Genomic DNA, 17,961 nt, shown 5'->3' with positions numbered 1-17,961 from the left:
TTGTACTTTGAAGGTCAGCCTATGTTTTCAGTATGATCTTTTCTTTATTGTTGGGATTACTGTGTCCTTTTTCCACTATATTGAAATGACTCAAGCCTGAAGTATGTAATTGTGTCACTGGACTCTGCAGATATTCCCATGTGGTATGAATTCTAACATTTAGGGTAATTCCAAAAAATCATTCCATATTACAAAATTTTGCTTCAAAAGGGTTTTTATTGCCTATTGTCACCAGCCTTATCTATCTATATAATAAATATACTTGAATGTGTCTCTTTTTCTTTTTATTTTGCTTTTGCTTTTGCCTTTTATGCTTTTTCTTTTTTTTTTTCTTTTTTTTCTTTTTTTTTTGCTTTCCCTATTTCATCTTTTGCATTTGCTTCTTTTGCTTTTGCTTCTTTTTTTTCTTATTTATTTTGTTTGTTTTAGTCATTGTTAAAAAGTTCATTTTCAGTGAGAAAATCGTAGGACAGTCTACGTGCATTTGTATTAGGGGATTTCTGTCATATTGCTCTCCAGCCTTATAGAAGTATAGCACCTCTGCATAATACAGCTCCAAGTATACCTGTGAGTTCTGGGTATTTGTTATAATAACTGTAGAACTGATAATATATCAGAAATTTAGGACTTTTTAATACTTTCCTTTGGCTCCAACCAATTTTGGAGACAGAAAACCAAATATTACCACTGTAATAAATAAAATCCTTACATAAGCAGAAACACAGAGTTTTCATCACAAACGATCAGACAGTTTACAAGTCATTAAGAAGATTATTGCAGTCGAAGGTAAAGGAAATCTCTGTTTCTGTTTTGCCCAAGCATTTCTACTAAGGCCAAATATCTTCTGTCAGCATTTTGAAACATATACACAATATATTATTTAGGTTTAATCATTGTTACCCTGGATTCACTTTTACTCACAGGAGAAATGTAAAATGGGGCTCACAAAAACTTTTGCCTTTGAATATTGTGTTGTTGAATCCAAATAGCTGAAAGAAAGATTTAACGGAAGTACTGTATTAACATCTAGGTTTAAAAAGCCAAATTAAACCTAGTTGTAATTCACTCAAGGCTTAGGCTCTGTAACAACTACCGCATTACATTTCTCATGGATGGATGGATGGATGGATGGATGGGATCCAGGACTTTTTATTTATTTATAATATCTCTGTACTGACTTTTAAACATTGCTATGAAACAACACAAGTAATTTCAAGCACAGCAGAAAGCAAATATTAGAGTCCCTAGGCCTGATTCTCATTAACTTTAATGCCATTTTACACCACTCTGGCACTGCACTGGGGCCATAAACTGAATTACATTAAGCATAAAATGTTTCTATTGTAAGAACCAGAGCCTCTGTATTTACAGCAGTATTACAATCAACCTCACAAAGATGGTACAACACTTCCCGCAATAATGCTTGCTTTCCCATTTCTAGCAGAGGGTTCATCACAGCTGCTTTCTGTCTGTCAGGCTGGAAAAAACAGCATTTCTTCCTTTCAGGATGTATAATATTGTACAGACTAAAAAAGACCTGTGAAAGTAATCCTGAGGGGGACAAAAACAAAAACAAACGCACACACACACAAAATCATTTGTGAGCAAAAATAAAATAAAATAGAATAAAATAAAATAATAATTAAAAAGCAGATACTTTTCTGAAACTATAGTATTAGCTACGTCAGCCCCACACTTGACTCAGGGATATTCTACACCTGTTTATGGTTGATCCATGACAATTTCTTCTCATTTATTGATTGCAACCTAATCTAAACAAAACAGGACTGGCCCAGGAGGCCATTCAGGGCCATACCTCTCTGCTGTTGCACTCCATGTAGGTTCACGGAAATTAAATCACACATGTAGAGCTGGCTGAAAGAAGAAGGTACCTAAAGTCATTGGGAAAATTCACAACATAGTCTCTGCCTTTATATCATTGTTTATTTGGGAAATTCTAGAAACAGTGAACAGTATATTATATTTCACTATTTCCTTTTATCTTGAGAATGCAACGATTTTTCCTGCTATTATCAAAGTCTAATCTCAGTCAAAGTAATGGAATATAAAACAAAACTTTGCCTTTCTGAAGATGCAAAACTGCGACCAGCTCCACTGGTGGTTCATAAGAACCTTGATCAGCTTTTTAGCAGAGGAGGTGATGCCTTTCTTCTTACCTGGTATTGCTTCTGAACAGTTTGCTTAGATTCTCTCTATAGCCACTGGAGGGGGATAGGCACTTTAGGGTACAGTATTTCTCTTCCCAGAATAGGCCTCTGAAATGGATCAGTTGAATCATGCTCTAAAATCATGCCTACTTCTCTTCATTAACTACAAAGAGGGCTGAATGAAATCAGCTGTTAGGACCAGGCTTGTAAAATACCCTGTTGTGCTGAAATCAAAGGCAAAGTGAAGGAAGGCAGAATACAGTAGTTGCATGTGTTCTTACATATGAGTAGTACTCCTTTCAGAAAGCGGTGGTGCAAGTTTGATGGAGAGTCATTAATGTTTGAGAGAGAAACACTAGATGAGTCACCACGACAAATAAACAAAATAAAAATCAAGCAAATAACTTAAGATAGCTCCAATAAAAGCAACAACAAAACCAGAAGACTTATGAATGTTGGGCAAAGTCTATTTTTAATGTATGAACTGATGATGATCTAAGGATATCATTTGGTAATGTGTCTAGTGTGACCTACAGGTCCCATTAAAAGATTTGTGAAGTGACAGCCATGAGTTGTCATAATTTGCAAACAGTTTGGGAAATAAAATGAAAAAGAAAATGAAAAAGAAACAGGAACATCTTAATGCATTTCCATTTATTGCTTCCAGGACTTAAAATTTAGTAGGAACCAACGTGAAAGTTGTGTTTAGTTACAAGCATCCAGCTTTGCCTTTTAAAACATTGAACAATTGCAGAGAATGATAAATAATAATGAAAAAAATCTTTGTTAATTATAATTTGCTTCCTAAAGAATTCAGATTAAATATTAAAATAACAAGAGAGTTGCTCATTAAAGGAATTATTGCTCTGATAATACATTTACAAGATGTTCTTTTTTATGGTATAGTGATGAAGATCGGAAGTTGGAACAAATAGTAAAAACCACTGATTAGATAAATATTAAATACATCTTGTGGATTCACAGATTTTATAGAAGAAGATAATACACACTGTATTTTATCAGAAGCACATACAGCCAACCTTCCGTGTTGTGTAATGCAGTACCACAGCAAGGATATATGAGCTGCAGTAGGTATGTAACTCTGGGTAATACAGTCCCAGTAATGTCAGCAGAGCAAATTATCTGGAGTGCCATGTTGGATGGTGAAGACATACTGCTGATGATTCCAAATCTCCTTCATTCAGTACAGAGATGGGAAGAGTTGACTGGCTTCATGCACCGTTTTGTCTCAGACACCAAGCCATGAACATCTTATATCCCTGACATTTGTTCCAGAGGAAGAAAATTGCAGGCAACCAAACAAAATTTGGAAACCATTAAACTGTGTTTCAACCATAATGTAAATGGAACCATATTGCTTTGAACCTGTGGTCCCTATGGCTGCTAGTCTTATTTTGGCAGTGCAATGTCTGCCATTGAATGTGCACTCTTGCCATACCAGGACCTGTCTGAAATCTAGATATCCCAATGGCTTATTTTCAAATAAACCTCTCTTTTCTGACACTGAGTCAATATTTGCCAGGTTCCCTTTGCAACATGCTTCAGCACTGATTTTCTCCTCTGAGGTCTTTTAGCCACTTTTTGATGCAGCTCAAACTTGTTGAGATTGAAATATACACCATGAGCATGGCCCTGGAGGGGGAAGGTGAAGCAGAAGAAATACTTTAAGAACTTTCATCCTGCTCCAAAACTAGTGCAACTATTACTTGGGCCAGAACACACTGAAATCATCAGTGGCATTTCTCCTTGAAGCCCCATAAAGGACAAACCCTCACGTAGCAACTCTCCTGTGAAGAGGTTTGTGATCCGTCAGTCTGAATCCAAGGGTTTGGAAAACAACAGAAGTTCTTTCTAGGGAAGAAACAAGGCCTCCAGCAGTTCCGAGTAGAAATGGAAGAGTTCAATAAGAATTCATCCTTTGAACTTTGTCTTTCTCTCCTGATTCTCTTTCCTTGCATTTTCTTTCATTCTCACCCCCTTTCCCTGCTGCACTATCTAGTGTGCACCCATCTGTTAAAAAATAAAAAGGGCTCCCTGCGCTAGTGTCTATTGAAGTGCCATATGGCTGAGGTATTGCCTTAGGTGGTGAGCATCACCGAGTGCATCTCTGAGTGAACAGAGATTTCTGCATTCGAGGTTTAATTAGGTAACTGTTTTTTAAGTGGCACCAGTTTCCCCTTAAACACTTACTATTTCTCAGTAGAGAAAAAAGGCGATGAAGCCGGTCTCAAATACAGCCTGACATGTATCATTGAGTGTTCCCATCCTTCTCGTAATGATTCACGTCTCCTTCATCTTCACTGTTGGGAGTAACAGGGAAAGTGGTCTCCTGAGCATTCACCATCCCTCCCACCCCGATCTGCCCAGCTTTCCTGCTTCATTCCTGCTGCTACAGACATGCTTGTAGTCTGGGTTACACAGCACCATCTGTTACAGAGGAGGAAGGAGTTGTTTATTTCAAGATGCAGCTGCAATATAGCATTAGTGAGGGAGGGAGATCTAGAGGAGTTGTATGCTTTTAGATGTCTCTGAAAATGACAGACTTGGGTGTCATGCAGCAGAAATCTACCTGCAAACAAACAGAAATGCAGTACAGGGAAAACAGAAGAAAAAAGCTATGAGATCTATGAGATCTAGCTGGGCTGGGGTTTGCTGTTGCATTAATCCATTTCATAGAATAGCTCAGTGCAGACAAAGCAACTAATTGCGTATGCTTGATAATCAATTGAAATGAAAAATTAAAAGTGCTTACTTACACCACTGATGAAGCTGGAAATTTAGTATCAATTTAAGCAATGGCCACATTGCAAAATACTCTAGTATCATTGTTGTTTATTAGATTTCCCCTAATTAGTGCTCTACTAGTGTAAGATTTATGGGGAATGAAAAGTTGTGCGTGTTCTTTCTCAGAGAGGGATTAATTTCACAGTGGCTGAGGAGTCCATGTGTTTCCATGTATTGTACCCCAAAACTTGTGAATCCTCTCAAGGAAGTGAGACTTTACTTTATCCTGTGGTGATCTTGTATCACTACACAATAAATGGGAGGATGAAATAACATCAGGTGACTGTGACATTTATGAGCCCGAAGGAGATATTTGCAATAGGCAGCCAACCACAGCCCCAGTGGCAGTCACACGTGACTATCATACAAGCACAAGTCATCCAGGATGCATCATTCTTAACCTTTGGCCATAAAGGACTTCTGAATAGAGTCTTGGCCAACTGCAATATGAGATTATTCTGATCCTGCCATCTGCTGCCAACTCCAGGTCAAGAACAGTGCAGAGAATTATTTGTTATTTGCTTGTTTTTTGTTATTTCTGTGCTTGTTTCCTTGTTGTTTTTTTTTCAATGCCACTGTCATTCTTGTTAAAGGGTGAATTTTGATATCTGAGGAGAGAGGAACTCCTCATGCTTGGTGCGTGTGAGGATGTGTAGGCTTCTGCTCAGCCACACTGGATAGCCAGTAACACCTCTGAAACACGCAGAGGGCAGTGCCAAAATTCGTTGCTAATTATTATTGTCTAAGGAGATCCCAGTTGTGCCAAGTGGAGAAGGCTGCACAATAACTACCATAGTTATTCTGTTTTTCAAATAATTCTACAAACATAGAGTTAAAGATAAGTCAAAAGCGCCTTTCCATTCCATGGGTTCATAATAATTCTCTACAGTTTAATCTCTTGTGTTTTGTCTAGACTGGTTTTTCACTTTTGTGTTAAACATGTCAAAGACCTCCACCACTGTGATATCCAAGATACGTTTAAAACCCTAAATGCGTCCCCCTTTTTTTCTTCCTCTGCCTTTTGTTTATCAGATTTTAGCTGTAAAAACGCTTATTTGATACCCTAAAGTTCTCTCTGTGCCTCTCAGAGCTCTTAAATACTTCATATCCCTTCTTTTGTTTGTTGATTCCTTAGTACTAGATGCTATAAAGTAAGTAAAATCTTAATCATTTCCATTCATATAAATGGAACCAGCAGCACAATGCAGAATATGTGATATATAAGCAGCTCTTCAGTGACTATTCATGATTATTTTCCCTCCCCAACAAACTTCTGTATCTTTTCAAAAGAAAATTAAGACACTTCTGGAAGCCTACATGATCCCTTTAGTGATACTATTCATGATAGTGATAATAAACAGAAACGAGTCAAACAGATGAAGCACCCTGCTAAATCTAACCTGGCTGCTTTTTAGGACAAGGACACCCACTCTTGCTGGTACAAAAGGGCTGTTCCACCCATTTCCTGCCTTCAGCAGCACACATAAGCAGACACCTAGGGAAGGGTAATAACAGATGATATATACAGAATATTCCCTCACATATACTCCAAGTCTCCAATTATTTTCTGCTTAGGGACTTCTGACACCATTGTTTATTCAGTAACTCAGAGAAGATCTTTCTTTTAATTTTTCCCCTTTTTTTTCCCTTGAATCCATGGATTTTTAAATTATTTTTTAACTTCTGGTGGGGATTTAAGGAGAACATGCATATAACCAGCGGGAGATGTTTTTGTGTGTATGAAGAACAATACAGGGAAAACAAAATGGAAGCTATAGATATATATGTAGTAAATGGAGAATATATGAGATTGCTTTTAGATGGCTTCAGTATAATTTAGTATGAAAGGTAATAATTAAGCTCTCCATATTGAAAATGGGAACACTGTGTGTGGTCACAAAACAAACAAACAAACAAAAGAATCCAAACCTCAAACTTGCTAACAAACAAAGAACCCCTGAAAAAGAAAAATATGTATATATTAAAAACAAAACAAACAAAAAAATGGAACAGAACATGTTTCCCGGGCACATTTTTATGAAGACAGGCTTTCTTCCCTATACTAGTGTATTCAGCGCTAGTGTAACTGGTCACTGATGTTTTATTTATAAAGAAAATATACAAGGCAAATCAGTAAAACTTGCAAATAGAAGGAGATAATACAAAAATATTTAATTTAGGAGTAAAATATAACACATTATAGGATTAAATTCACTTAACTTTAGCCAGGTAAACCGGAACTGGTCACTTAAGGTTCCTTTTCAGGCTAACACATTCTGTTGCATAGATTTAGTTGAAGGTGAACTGAAGACAAAATATTTCACCAGCATAGAGCAGAAGCATGATGGGAAAGGTCAAGGTGAATGTCATCTCAGTTTTTCTTACTCTCATTTATGAACAGGCAACTGAGGAGCAAACTCTGGCACTATGAGGAGATATCCAAAAGGCATATCAGGGTTATCTATAAATATCAGAATGAACTCCCTGACATACCTATGTTTTCCTGCCATAACCAATTGCTCTAGTATCCCTGGTGTCTCCTAAAACATCTGCTTTCATATGGGCTTTTTTATGTTAATGTCGTACTTACTGCTACTGGGTAAATGAAGCAACCGTGTGAAGTGTACTTCCATTTAGTGTTTCAGCCCTAGCATCATATGCATGAATAATGCCAACATATGTGCATAAAAACAGCATCACCCAAGAGTTAATAACAGCTAGTGTTCAGATGGATGCAGAAAAGCATTTTATTAACATCAATGGACTGAATTAGTTGTTTTTAATCAGTTCTATGTACAGCAATCCTATGTCTAGCACTGTTCTTAATGAAAACATAAGTTCTAGTTCTAATTCCAGTACAGAATTTTGTCTATTCTGTCTCTGTCCTCATTACTAAAATCAATTAAAAACTCATAGTTAAATAGTCTTTCTCTTTTTATTTATTTATTTATTTATTTGGAAAGCAAACAAACAAAGAAACAAGAAAGCCAGGAAAATCTGAAGTAGGTATTTACTGCATTTGAATATACAGGGCTGTTGCACTGAAATATCTATCAGTGTATAAGATGCCACACAATGTACATAGTCCTATTCTGTTTTTCTTTCCTGAGAGGTCAACTTTACAACTCTAATTTTCTCTGTCTTTACCAAAACCATGTAATACTTCCACCAGTTCCCTTTAACGAACATACAGAGCATACAGTTCCTACTCCCCGAGCTGAAATAGTTGGAGTTCAGTGATAACCATGCTGTGTATCTTCTGTGGACTCTCTCAGGGATTATCACCTCTATCTCCACTAACATGTAAATTGTAATTTAAGGGCTTCTGTCACATTTTACAGCTCTGCTTTTTTTTTTTTTTTTTTTTTTTTTAAATAGTTAAATGCTGCTGTAAAGTGAAAGTCTAGTATTTCCCACAACTCTTGCCAGATTCTCAGGGATGGAGAAATGGTAATGATACACTGAAAGGGTACTGAAAGATTTGCATGCTAGGCAGCCTTGGCTACATACTCTAGTGTTTAAGCATCTATCTCTTTGAAATTGTCTTTTCCTGCAACCAGATATATTTTAATCTCAGTCACCATTTTTCTTTCTGATAGTTAATCCAAACTGAAAGTCCAATACCAGTCCAATGCCAGTAATTCTACATGCTCCCAGCGAAACATAAGATTTGCCAATTGCTACAAGCTGACTCATCAGGTCTGCTATCTAGTCTCTATTAGTCTCCAGCACACAATGTCTTATCTGGCCAGTGTTTTGTGTCTCTTATTTCTGTGTTATCCTGAGTGCTTCCAAGAATAATGCAGTTTATTCATAAAGTTCATTTTCTCTCTTCCTCCTCCACACAATAGGAGTTGCCAAATGAGAGTCTGGGAGCTCTGTCTTTCTAGGGAAAGATTGGCAGTGACTGCACAGATCAAAAGAGTTGTGGGCTGTTCCAAGGCAAGTGAGACTCTAATCACTTTTCCATGCAGTTTGGGGAAGGGAGACACATACTGCCTGGCTCAAGTGTTAGCTTGCACAACTAACACAAAGGGATTAGGACAAAGGGGTTAAAGCATACTAAAAAAATAGATTGTCCTGGAGTACTCTAAAGGTGAGGTAGGAGGGCCATGTAAGTGGTGGCCTCTATTTTTTAAGATAATGTCTTCAAATTGCCTCCATTACCGTAGAAGTTTGGTTAAAGAGATGCATTGGGAGCACTGTCCCTGCTCATCTTTACTAGCAGTTTTTGCCTGACAACCACAGCACTTGCCAGAGTGAACAAAATCATTCACGTTTCTCTTCCAAGTGGCAACAGGAGGAACCATCCTTTCCTGAAATGTCAGCAAATCCAGAATGTCTGTGCTGTGTTCTCCTTCTCTTACTCCTCTTAAGAACCAGAATTTCTTACTGTTAATCTAACGTGTCCACTCCCAAAGCTGCCAAGCTGCCCCAAATTGTCTTTCAAAAATAAAGAGATAAATGCAAGGAAAAGGCTGTATCTTGTAGTTCATCAAATTTAGTGCAGCTTAACGTACAAAGAGAGCTCATAGATGGAGAGAGATCCATGCTATTTTCTTGGACATTCAATCCCATCTGTTTAATGTCACTTAGATTTAGATCACTCATTGCTGGCAATTTTAACCTTGTTTTTCATGTCAACAAAATGAAGTGATAACCCTTCTGCCACTGATTAAACCTCTTGGAGCCTCACTCCTCTGCGTTTCATTCTTAGACTCAGAGAAACACAGAATATCCTGAGTTGGAAGGGACCCACAAGGATCATTGAGTCCAGCTCCTGGCTTCACACAGGACTTCCTCAAAATCAAACCATATGTCTGAGAGTATTGTCCAAATGCTTCTTGAATTCTGTCAGGCTGAGTGCCATGACCACTTCCCAGGGGAACTTGTTCCAGAAGAAGGTGGTTCCAGATAAGGTTGTTTGTTATTGGACAGTCATGAAGGACATCCCAAATGAGAGACTTCCTTTGAGAAGTAGGATGACAGTGCTTCTACAAGGATAACATGGAGAAAAAAAACAAGCATGTTTTAAGGAAGCGTCTTCTTTGAGTTGTGACCTGGAGAAGAAGCAAGACTGTTTTAACTGTTTTTTATTCCTTCTCTTGCCTGATTGTTTTGGCATAGGCTTGAAGGAGTTCTTCGTTTAAGCACACCTTGACTGGAGAGCAGGATTGCCTGCTTATTTATACCTGGATGTCAGCTTTGGATACCTCTGCCTATTTCCTACATTTTATTTGCAAGTTGTCTGAAAAAGCGTGTCTTGTTGGACCCTGAGCTGGAGCAAAACACATGGAATAATCTATATATAAGATGGTGAAGCATCTGCAGCGAGGCCAATGTTAATGATCAGTGGTCTAATGCAGGAAGTATAGAAAAAAAAATTGGAGAAAGTGAGCCTCTGTGGCCCAAAACACTGGCCAGAGAAAAAGCTAGTAAAATGTCAGTGAATCTTTGGTGAATTACATTAGCTCGCTCACACATTTGTGCTCCAGGTAGCTCCTGGGGACTTCTGTCAGAACTTACTGGAAGTACTTGTCAGAATCAAATTTTTACACCTCACACAACTTCAAAATAATTCGTTCAGGGCTTATGTCAAATTTATGGCTCAAATAATAAGAACTTACTGGAGGTTGAAATGCAACTGTATCTTGGAGTAAACATTGTCATGTTAAAGAACTATGTAATGACTTATCAATCATACACAACTCTGCTATGCACAGTTTGCCATGAGGGCAAAAGAAACAATATCTTTTTATTCAGATATAGGGGATTTTTACCATGTTTTAATCTGATAAAACAATGCTTCTGAAACTTGCTACTTACTTGCTGTTTAATCAGAGTAGAGTTTGAGATGTCATTATCTGATGTTGCACATTGTCAACACCAGATAATACAAAAATCCTTGAAATTTAAAGATTGGTTGCATGTTATTGCCACATCATCTTGCTACTTCCATAGCAATATGTATTTTTAAGAATTTGGGGAAAATTACTGCTTCTCCTTCCCCTCCTTCCCATCTCATCTGTTATGTGTCATGTCCCAAATCCTGGGCACTTCACCTTTCTGTGAAATGGATCTTCTCACAGTCCTCAAAATTCAGCTAGCACTGTTGCACAGCTTTGACTTCTAGGTGCAGATTCTGACACGGTTACAGAATTTTTAATAGATTTGCACGGCCTTATTCAGTTCCATGTTTCTTAAAAACTTTGCCATATACTCCAACACTGGTAAGGAATTTGCTTTGCTAAAACAAATCTTTACAGCTCAGAAGTGGCAATGCATGGGAGTAAATTCTTACTAGCCACATGCCAATTTTCTAGCATGGAGCTGGAAAATGGTTTGGATGTCTTTCACTGTAGTGAGTGCTAAGGAGCTGGCTCATAGAGACATCTATTTTGGACTCGTCAAAACATAGGCACATCCCCAAAAGATGCCCATTCACCTGCATTAACATTTACCTGTTAAACTTCTATATTACCGACGATCTCCAGTTGCTAAATTAAAAAGCAATTTAAGCCAGAGCCAGAAGTCTTCTGAAGTTCCAAAAGATTTCTATTCTTTCTATTTCTAAAATAAAGAGAAATTATTTCAGTATAGTTGGATGAAAAAGGGTTGCTGGGCCCCACTCAAGCAGTTAAGAGAATGCATGGAAGAAATTAATGACTAAGTGAATATGAAGCAATATTCTATGAAATATATCATCACCCTGCTTTCTCATTTTTATTTATTTATTTATTTCCTGACAGAAGGCTCTTGGGTTATTAGGTCTGTCCTATTTTAAGAACCTGTTGTTAAAATTACAGTATAAGCAGAAATGGCCAGTGTGACTGAATAGAACAGCGGCTTTTCTGCTGTGAGCATTGTGCACTAGAGAAATGTCTTTAGAAGATTTCTGCAATGAAAAGTGGGTATCATTTACTTCCTTGGAAAATTTGTGGGAAGGACTATTTAAAAAGGAATAATTTTAACTGATGGAAAAGCTTTACTGAAGGCAAAATCTCATCATTGTATAGTACTTTTGAACAAAGACCCAGATAAAAGCTTAAGGCTGGGAGATTCACAATGTCAGTGATGAAGTTCTTGTCACAAGTCAGTGTAATGAAGTTCTTGGATTAATCTGGTGTCTGATTAGCTTCAGCTTGAAAGATGCAGGATATACTGTTTTTGGTTGGTTGGTTGGTTGGTTTTTTTCCTTAGCATTTGTTTTGTGAGTTTTGTCTTTACTTCATCTTTTTTTCTACCCTGAAAATACATCATTTAGCATTAATGTATATAATAATGTAATTATATCAGGCCCAGGTTGAAACCTTCATAGGAAGGTGATCAGAAAGGAAAGACTTGAGTCCTCAGAAACCATTCCACACCATCACAGGTGGAAGTTCAATCAAGTTGCAGCATGACCTGCAGAGGGATGTCTGGTATGGGGCTAAATTTGATATCGATGTCCAAAGCTGGTGATCTGGTGAATTCTAAACACATAAGAAAAATATATCAGCCATGTCTGGAAAATCTGAGAGTTTTCTCTACCTCTCAGAACTACTATGCTCTGTACGCATATCTATTCTCTGATATTTCTATTATATCTATTTCTATATCTATATATGTCTATTCTGTCTCTCAGAGGCAGAAAAACAACCATATGTTTTCTACTTTCAGTATTCTCTTGAGGCTTTTCAGAAACAGAAAACTTAGAGACTCATGTCACAAGATGATATGTCCACTATCAGCCTTGCATGTGAGTTTAGGTTCTTCATCACAAAAAAAAATGTTGTGAAAGGTCAACTGTTGTTGATAAGGGAGTGCAATTTATCTGGATGAGTCCTTCCAACAAAAAAGTTCATTGAGGTTAATGTCTATGAAAAAGCCTTAATATCTGTATAACTTTGCAAAAGTAAGAAGTTATATTGTCAAGACTTATTTACACAGTATGATAGGTATCATCACATTTTCTTAGAGCAAAAACAGATCTCACATGATTCAAAACAACAGCAGATAGGATCAAGTTTGTTTTTCATCCTGGAAAATTTATCTTCTCATGAGACTAGCTGTTTAATTCACAGGCAGAACAAGCTAGACTAAATAAATGAGCAGAGTTTGCACTGTAAACTGCAAAGATTCTTCTCTAAAGCCAAAGAGGGCTGTGGGATGGATTCATACCTCAGATTCCTACTGCAACTTATAGCCACCACGTGACTGGAGAGGTTCATCTGTCTGATTTTGTGGTTCACAGTGAAAAGGTCTGTAAGCCTGCATCGGAGAGTAGTCTTAGCAGTCTGATGGCAGTAGAATCTTTTTCCATTTGTCTTTCCTTTCCTGCCCTCTCTCTTCATGCATGTAAAGAATCAGGTTAAATGTGCCTGTTTCCTGTCATTAACTGTGAGTGTAATAGAAATGATTCGCCGAAATGTGGACAAGCAAAGCCTCGTCACCCAGGTTTCTACTTGTAAAGTTCCCAAAGATCTGCCCCAACATTGTTTTTATTTTTGTATTTTTATTTTATTTCTATTTTATTTGCTAGGGATTGTAATTTAGTTCTGCTGTTAACACAAGATTGTGTACTCTATGACTAGAACTGCTAGACTCAGCATTACAATCCTTATTACTACCATAGCAACTAGTAGAAAAAAAAAAAAAAAAACCTCCTTATTCAAAATCTAAGAGTAGGACAGAACTCAAACTCTCTTTCAATAAGTGAAAATAACTAATTTTAATCTCCAACTGTGCCAGAAACATATATTGAATTTGTTGGTTCATGGCCCAATGTATCTTGCAGTTAGTTTGTTTCTGGAGATCCTCTTGTTGCACAAAAGCCAAGTCTATATATTGTCTATTTATAATTTAAATGTTTTTAGTAATGTTGAATATTTTCTCTGTCTGCAAATCAAGATTCATTATTCACAGTAGCTTCAGAACCTGCCAAGAGCAATGGCTTGTGCTGGTAGTGAAATTTGCTTTCATGTCAAAAATATGGTGCCCTTCATTTCAGTCCTCGGAGACAAAGCCTGTCCAAAGTCTGCAGGACTTGATTAGACTTCATTCTTTCTCTCCCATACACAGGAATGTGTGCTCACACATAAGCTCTCTCAACCCCCAACCCCATACATACATATAAATGCACACATACGGTGTCTTTATAGGTCTTTAAGGAAGCCTTCTGTTAGTGATTGATTTGAATTTGTCGTTTACACAGTTGTTGACTAAGTACAGTGCTAAGAAATCTTGACAACTATTTGGTGGTTCTGTGATGCTAACACCTGCATCTCAGCCAGATTGTGGCCAGAAGGTCAAGGGAGGTGCTCCTTTGCCTCTACTCAGCACTGGCAAGCCACATCTGGAGTTCTGTGTCCAGTGCTGGGCTCCCCAGGACAAAAGAGATGCATGGACATACTGGAGCAAGGTCAGCAAAGGACCAGGAAGACGATTATGGGACTGAAGCACCTGACATGCAAGGAGAGGCTGAGAGCTGGGATTGTTCAGCTTGGAGAAGTCGTGTTATTTATGCAAATGGGGGGTTATAGAGATTATGGAACTAGACTCTTCTGAGTGGTTTCCACAGACAGGACAAGAGGCAACAAACTGAAATACAGAAAATTAGTTTAAAGATAAGAGAACACTTTTTTACTCTAAGAACTGTCAAATGGAAATAGGTTTCCCAGGGAGGCGTCCATCCTTGGAGCTACGCAGAATGCAACTAGACGCAACTCTGATGACCTTACTTTAGCTGACCCTGCACTGAGATAGTGGTTAGACTAGATTATCTCTAGAGGTCTCTTCCCACCTCATCTCTTCTGTGACTTACATAGACAGCGACCATATTGTTTATTGACAACTGCAGAAATGTTCCTTTCTTTTCTCCTCACTTTACCTGCAGCCTTTCCTCTTTGAAGAAAGATTAGGAAATGTTAACAGCGAGCAGGGTAGTCGAAATGGTTCCAGAGTGAATGGAAAGGCAATGTGATTCCTAGTGCCAATCTCCTTTCCAGAGCCTTTCTACTCATCTGAGTAACTCTAGCAAATACGTTTCTGATATTAGAAGAATTTCTACTACTGAACTTATACAACTTAGTTTGTGTGTCCACAGTGTATACTTCTACATCTAAGAGAGTCATTCTGAAGATCTCTTTGTAGTTAATACAAGTCAGCAACAATGAGTGAAATCTAGGTCGTTCTGAAGATGGTGTCTTTATTCAAATGACATGACTCCCACCCTAAAAATCCACTGGCTGTATTGATTATATCTGTAATTATCGTAATAGGAACCTGGAGCCTGGGAAGCATTATACTCAGATGGAGAGACACAACTTAAATTAGCTGAGATGAACATCATGTGCAGAAGAATACTCTTTCTCATTAAAGAGTGTTTCTATTAGCTCTTTGCAGTGTTTATGTGAATGCAAGACACTATCTTCTATGCTTTGTATTGAGTGCACCACAGCACACAATGGATGTTTGATTTCACAAGATTATCTAAATAATATCTTACTATGAACAATTCTAATAATTGGCATAAATAACAATATGTGCTTATCTTTTCATTTTGACATTGTTCTTGATTTAGAGTAAAGCGTAATTAAAACAAAGAGCAATTCTAAGGTTTTCAGCAGTAGTCAACAACAACAGAGTTGTTCTCTGTTATGGTTTTACTGATAGCAACAGAAAAAATTTCCATTTCTTTCCTTTTCCTTAATACCAAGTAGGACCAGATTTTCTAGCATAGCATATACACAAAGAAGGAAGTACAGGTAGAAAAAAATGCAACCACTACAAAAGTCTGTTTGTATTTTTCATGGTGATATTTACAACAAACAGCCAAAGCTGTTTCACAATAAGTGCAAAAATACAGTTTGTTTAACCTCTAACCTTTGTCTATAGTGCAGATGTCTATCTTTGAAGTCATTCTAGGAGGCTTCTCTTATAGCTATAAGAGAGAAGCATGAACTTTTATAAAAAAATAATTTAAAAATATTTAAAAATTATATATATTTTTAATTGCATCTGTATTTTCATTAACTATTTACATTAGGCAATATAAACATTTTATCGTGTAGAGATCTACACATGATATGGTGAGAGTCCTTCCTATCAAGTGAAAGTGTCTACTGGCTTCATTTTGTGGAGAAATGGAAAAGAGAAATGTTTCTAAGATATATTCTCTTCTGCAAAGTACACCAATGTCACACTCCAGTTTCTTAGTGCACTTTTCAGGAAAATGTATTTTTAAAATCAGACTTACTATCCTCTAGGTATGGGAACTGCTGGCATTGAAGAGAATGCAAAATCCACCCATTTCTTTGCCACATTAGATTATACTACATATTTTCTGTATAAATTTGATTTGTCTCTATTCTTATTCTCTCCACCCCTTCCACTTCCACAATTATTTTATACTGGAATCAGTGAAAATACACTTTTCTGAGTTATGTCTACTTTGTTGTTGCATTTTGGCATCATTTTGAGTAGCCATCCTTCCATCAGAAATAACATTATATCAGCAAATCTCTGGGAATCCCATGAATGCTTAACTATTATTCTTGCTTTTGCAGAGCCTGTGAGCACCCCATGAAGTGGAATGGATTCTCAAGGCATTTCACATTCAGGCCCTATATCAATGTCTGCTTTACTGATCACAGTGTATTAAAACTGCTATAACCAACAAATACTGTAATTGTATGAAAGAAAAGCTGAGTTTTATACCATGTGTTAATATAATTGCAGATAACTTTTTTTTCCCCTTCATTGAAGATATGTTTTAACTAGCGTTATGAATTTTAATTGTGTCCCCTGTGTATCTGGGGAATGTTATTTCTTTGCCTCCATATCTGGTATCCTGTGTGCTGTGAGATATGTAGCTGTGAATTCATCTGTATTGTTTGCGTTTTTAACAGTTCTGCTCATTTAAAACCATGAAAGTCAATGTCTTTTGTTTGATTCTTTTGTGTGTGTGTGGTTGTTTTTCTACATTTTAAAATATAATCCAGCTCAGATTCTCATTCTGTACACTGCTGCTTTATAATTTGCTCTGCAGATCTGAGCTAAATATTTTCACAATTACATGTGTCATTTACAAACCAATCAATGAGATACTTAGTTGATACCATTGTATGCATAGAACAACACATTTGTTATGAGAAACACTAGTGCAAGAGCAGAACAAATAAACATTAAGACATATCCCCCTTTTTTTTAAAAAAATTAAAAAATAAAATCTATAATCTGTTAAAAAAATCAAGCAAAGCATCTCATGAAAAATGTCAGATTTTGTATTTGATTTAATTTCATAGGTTTCAATGAATCCAGCATTTGGGATTTTGTTCTATTTTCGCGCACAATAATTTCTGCTGAAACATGATTGAATATGCAATTTAAATTCATCTTTAAATGTGTTATGTACTGTAAATGCAGTTTTCCTCCAGCAAATAAAGCATTTCAGAAATGGTTTTAATTAAAATGTCGTAGGAAGTATTGAAGAGAATTTCACAAAATGGTTTTTTTTTTTTTATTCTTCGTGAAAAGTTACATCTTTTAGCAACACAGTGTCTCACCAGAAAATAAATAAATAAATAAATAAATAAAATCAGGTACCTCGATATGATATGTGGTATTGGTTACTGTGAAGGTTTAGAAAAGAATAATAAATATTAAACTAGATTCTCACCTGCACTGATTTCAATTACATACTTCCTTTCCAAAAAGCTGATGCAGTCTTTTGTCAGTAAAGGTTGAGCACAGAAAATGCTCAGAAAAGTCTTGCAGTTGCTTAAGCTCATTCAGGGTCAAAAGTGTAAAACTTTTAAATCAGTGCAGTTAGGTTTGGAAGGGAAACAAAAGTTAGAGTTTTGTTGTTGTTTTTTGTTGTTGTTGTTGTTTTTAATTTTGTGTGTGTGTGTGTTTCTCCCTAGATCTAACTGGCAAAGTCTACATAACTCAGTCATATGTAATATTCAACAGTGGCTATTAAGAAGAGGTAATTAATAGGATTATACTT

General features: G+C 36.8%; 1 protein-coding gene across 8 annotated transcripts in view; it reads left to right on the top strand.

Annotated features, from left to right (window-relative positions):
* TSNARE1 (t-SNARE domain containing 1) overlaps positions 1-17,488 on the top strand; it is a 461,960-nt gene extending 444,472 nt beyond the window's left edge. For all 8 annotated transcript variants that reach the window (XM_035566387.2, XM_050708986.1, XM_035566390.2 and 5 more), the window contains one exon: positions 16,520-17,488. The gene's annotated coding sequence lies outside the window, so the exon portion shown is untranslated. The remainder of the gene's footprint in view (positions 1-16,519) is intronic.
* Positions 17,489-17,961: the final 473 nt, after the last annotated feature.

This window comes from Cygnus atratus, chromosome 2 (assembly GCF_013377495.2).
Source record: "Cygnus atratus isolate AKBS03 ecotype Queensland, Australia chromosome 2, CAtr_DNAZoo_HiC_assembly, whole genome shotgun sequence".
NCBI classification, from domain to species: domain Eukaryota; kingdom Metazoa; phylum Chordata; class Aves; order Anseriformes; family Anatidae; genus Cygnus; species Cygnus atratus.
The sequence above is the reverse complement of the archived record's forward strand: the minus strand, read 5'-3'. Positions and strand labels throughout refer to the sequence as shown.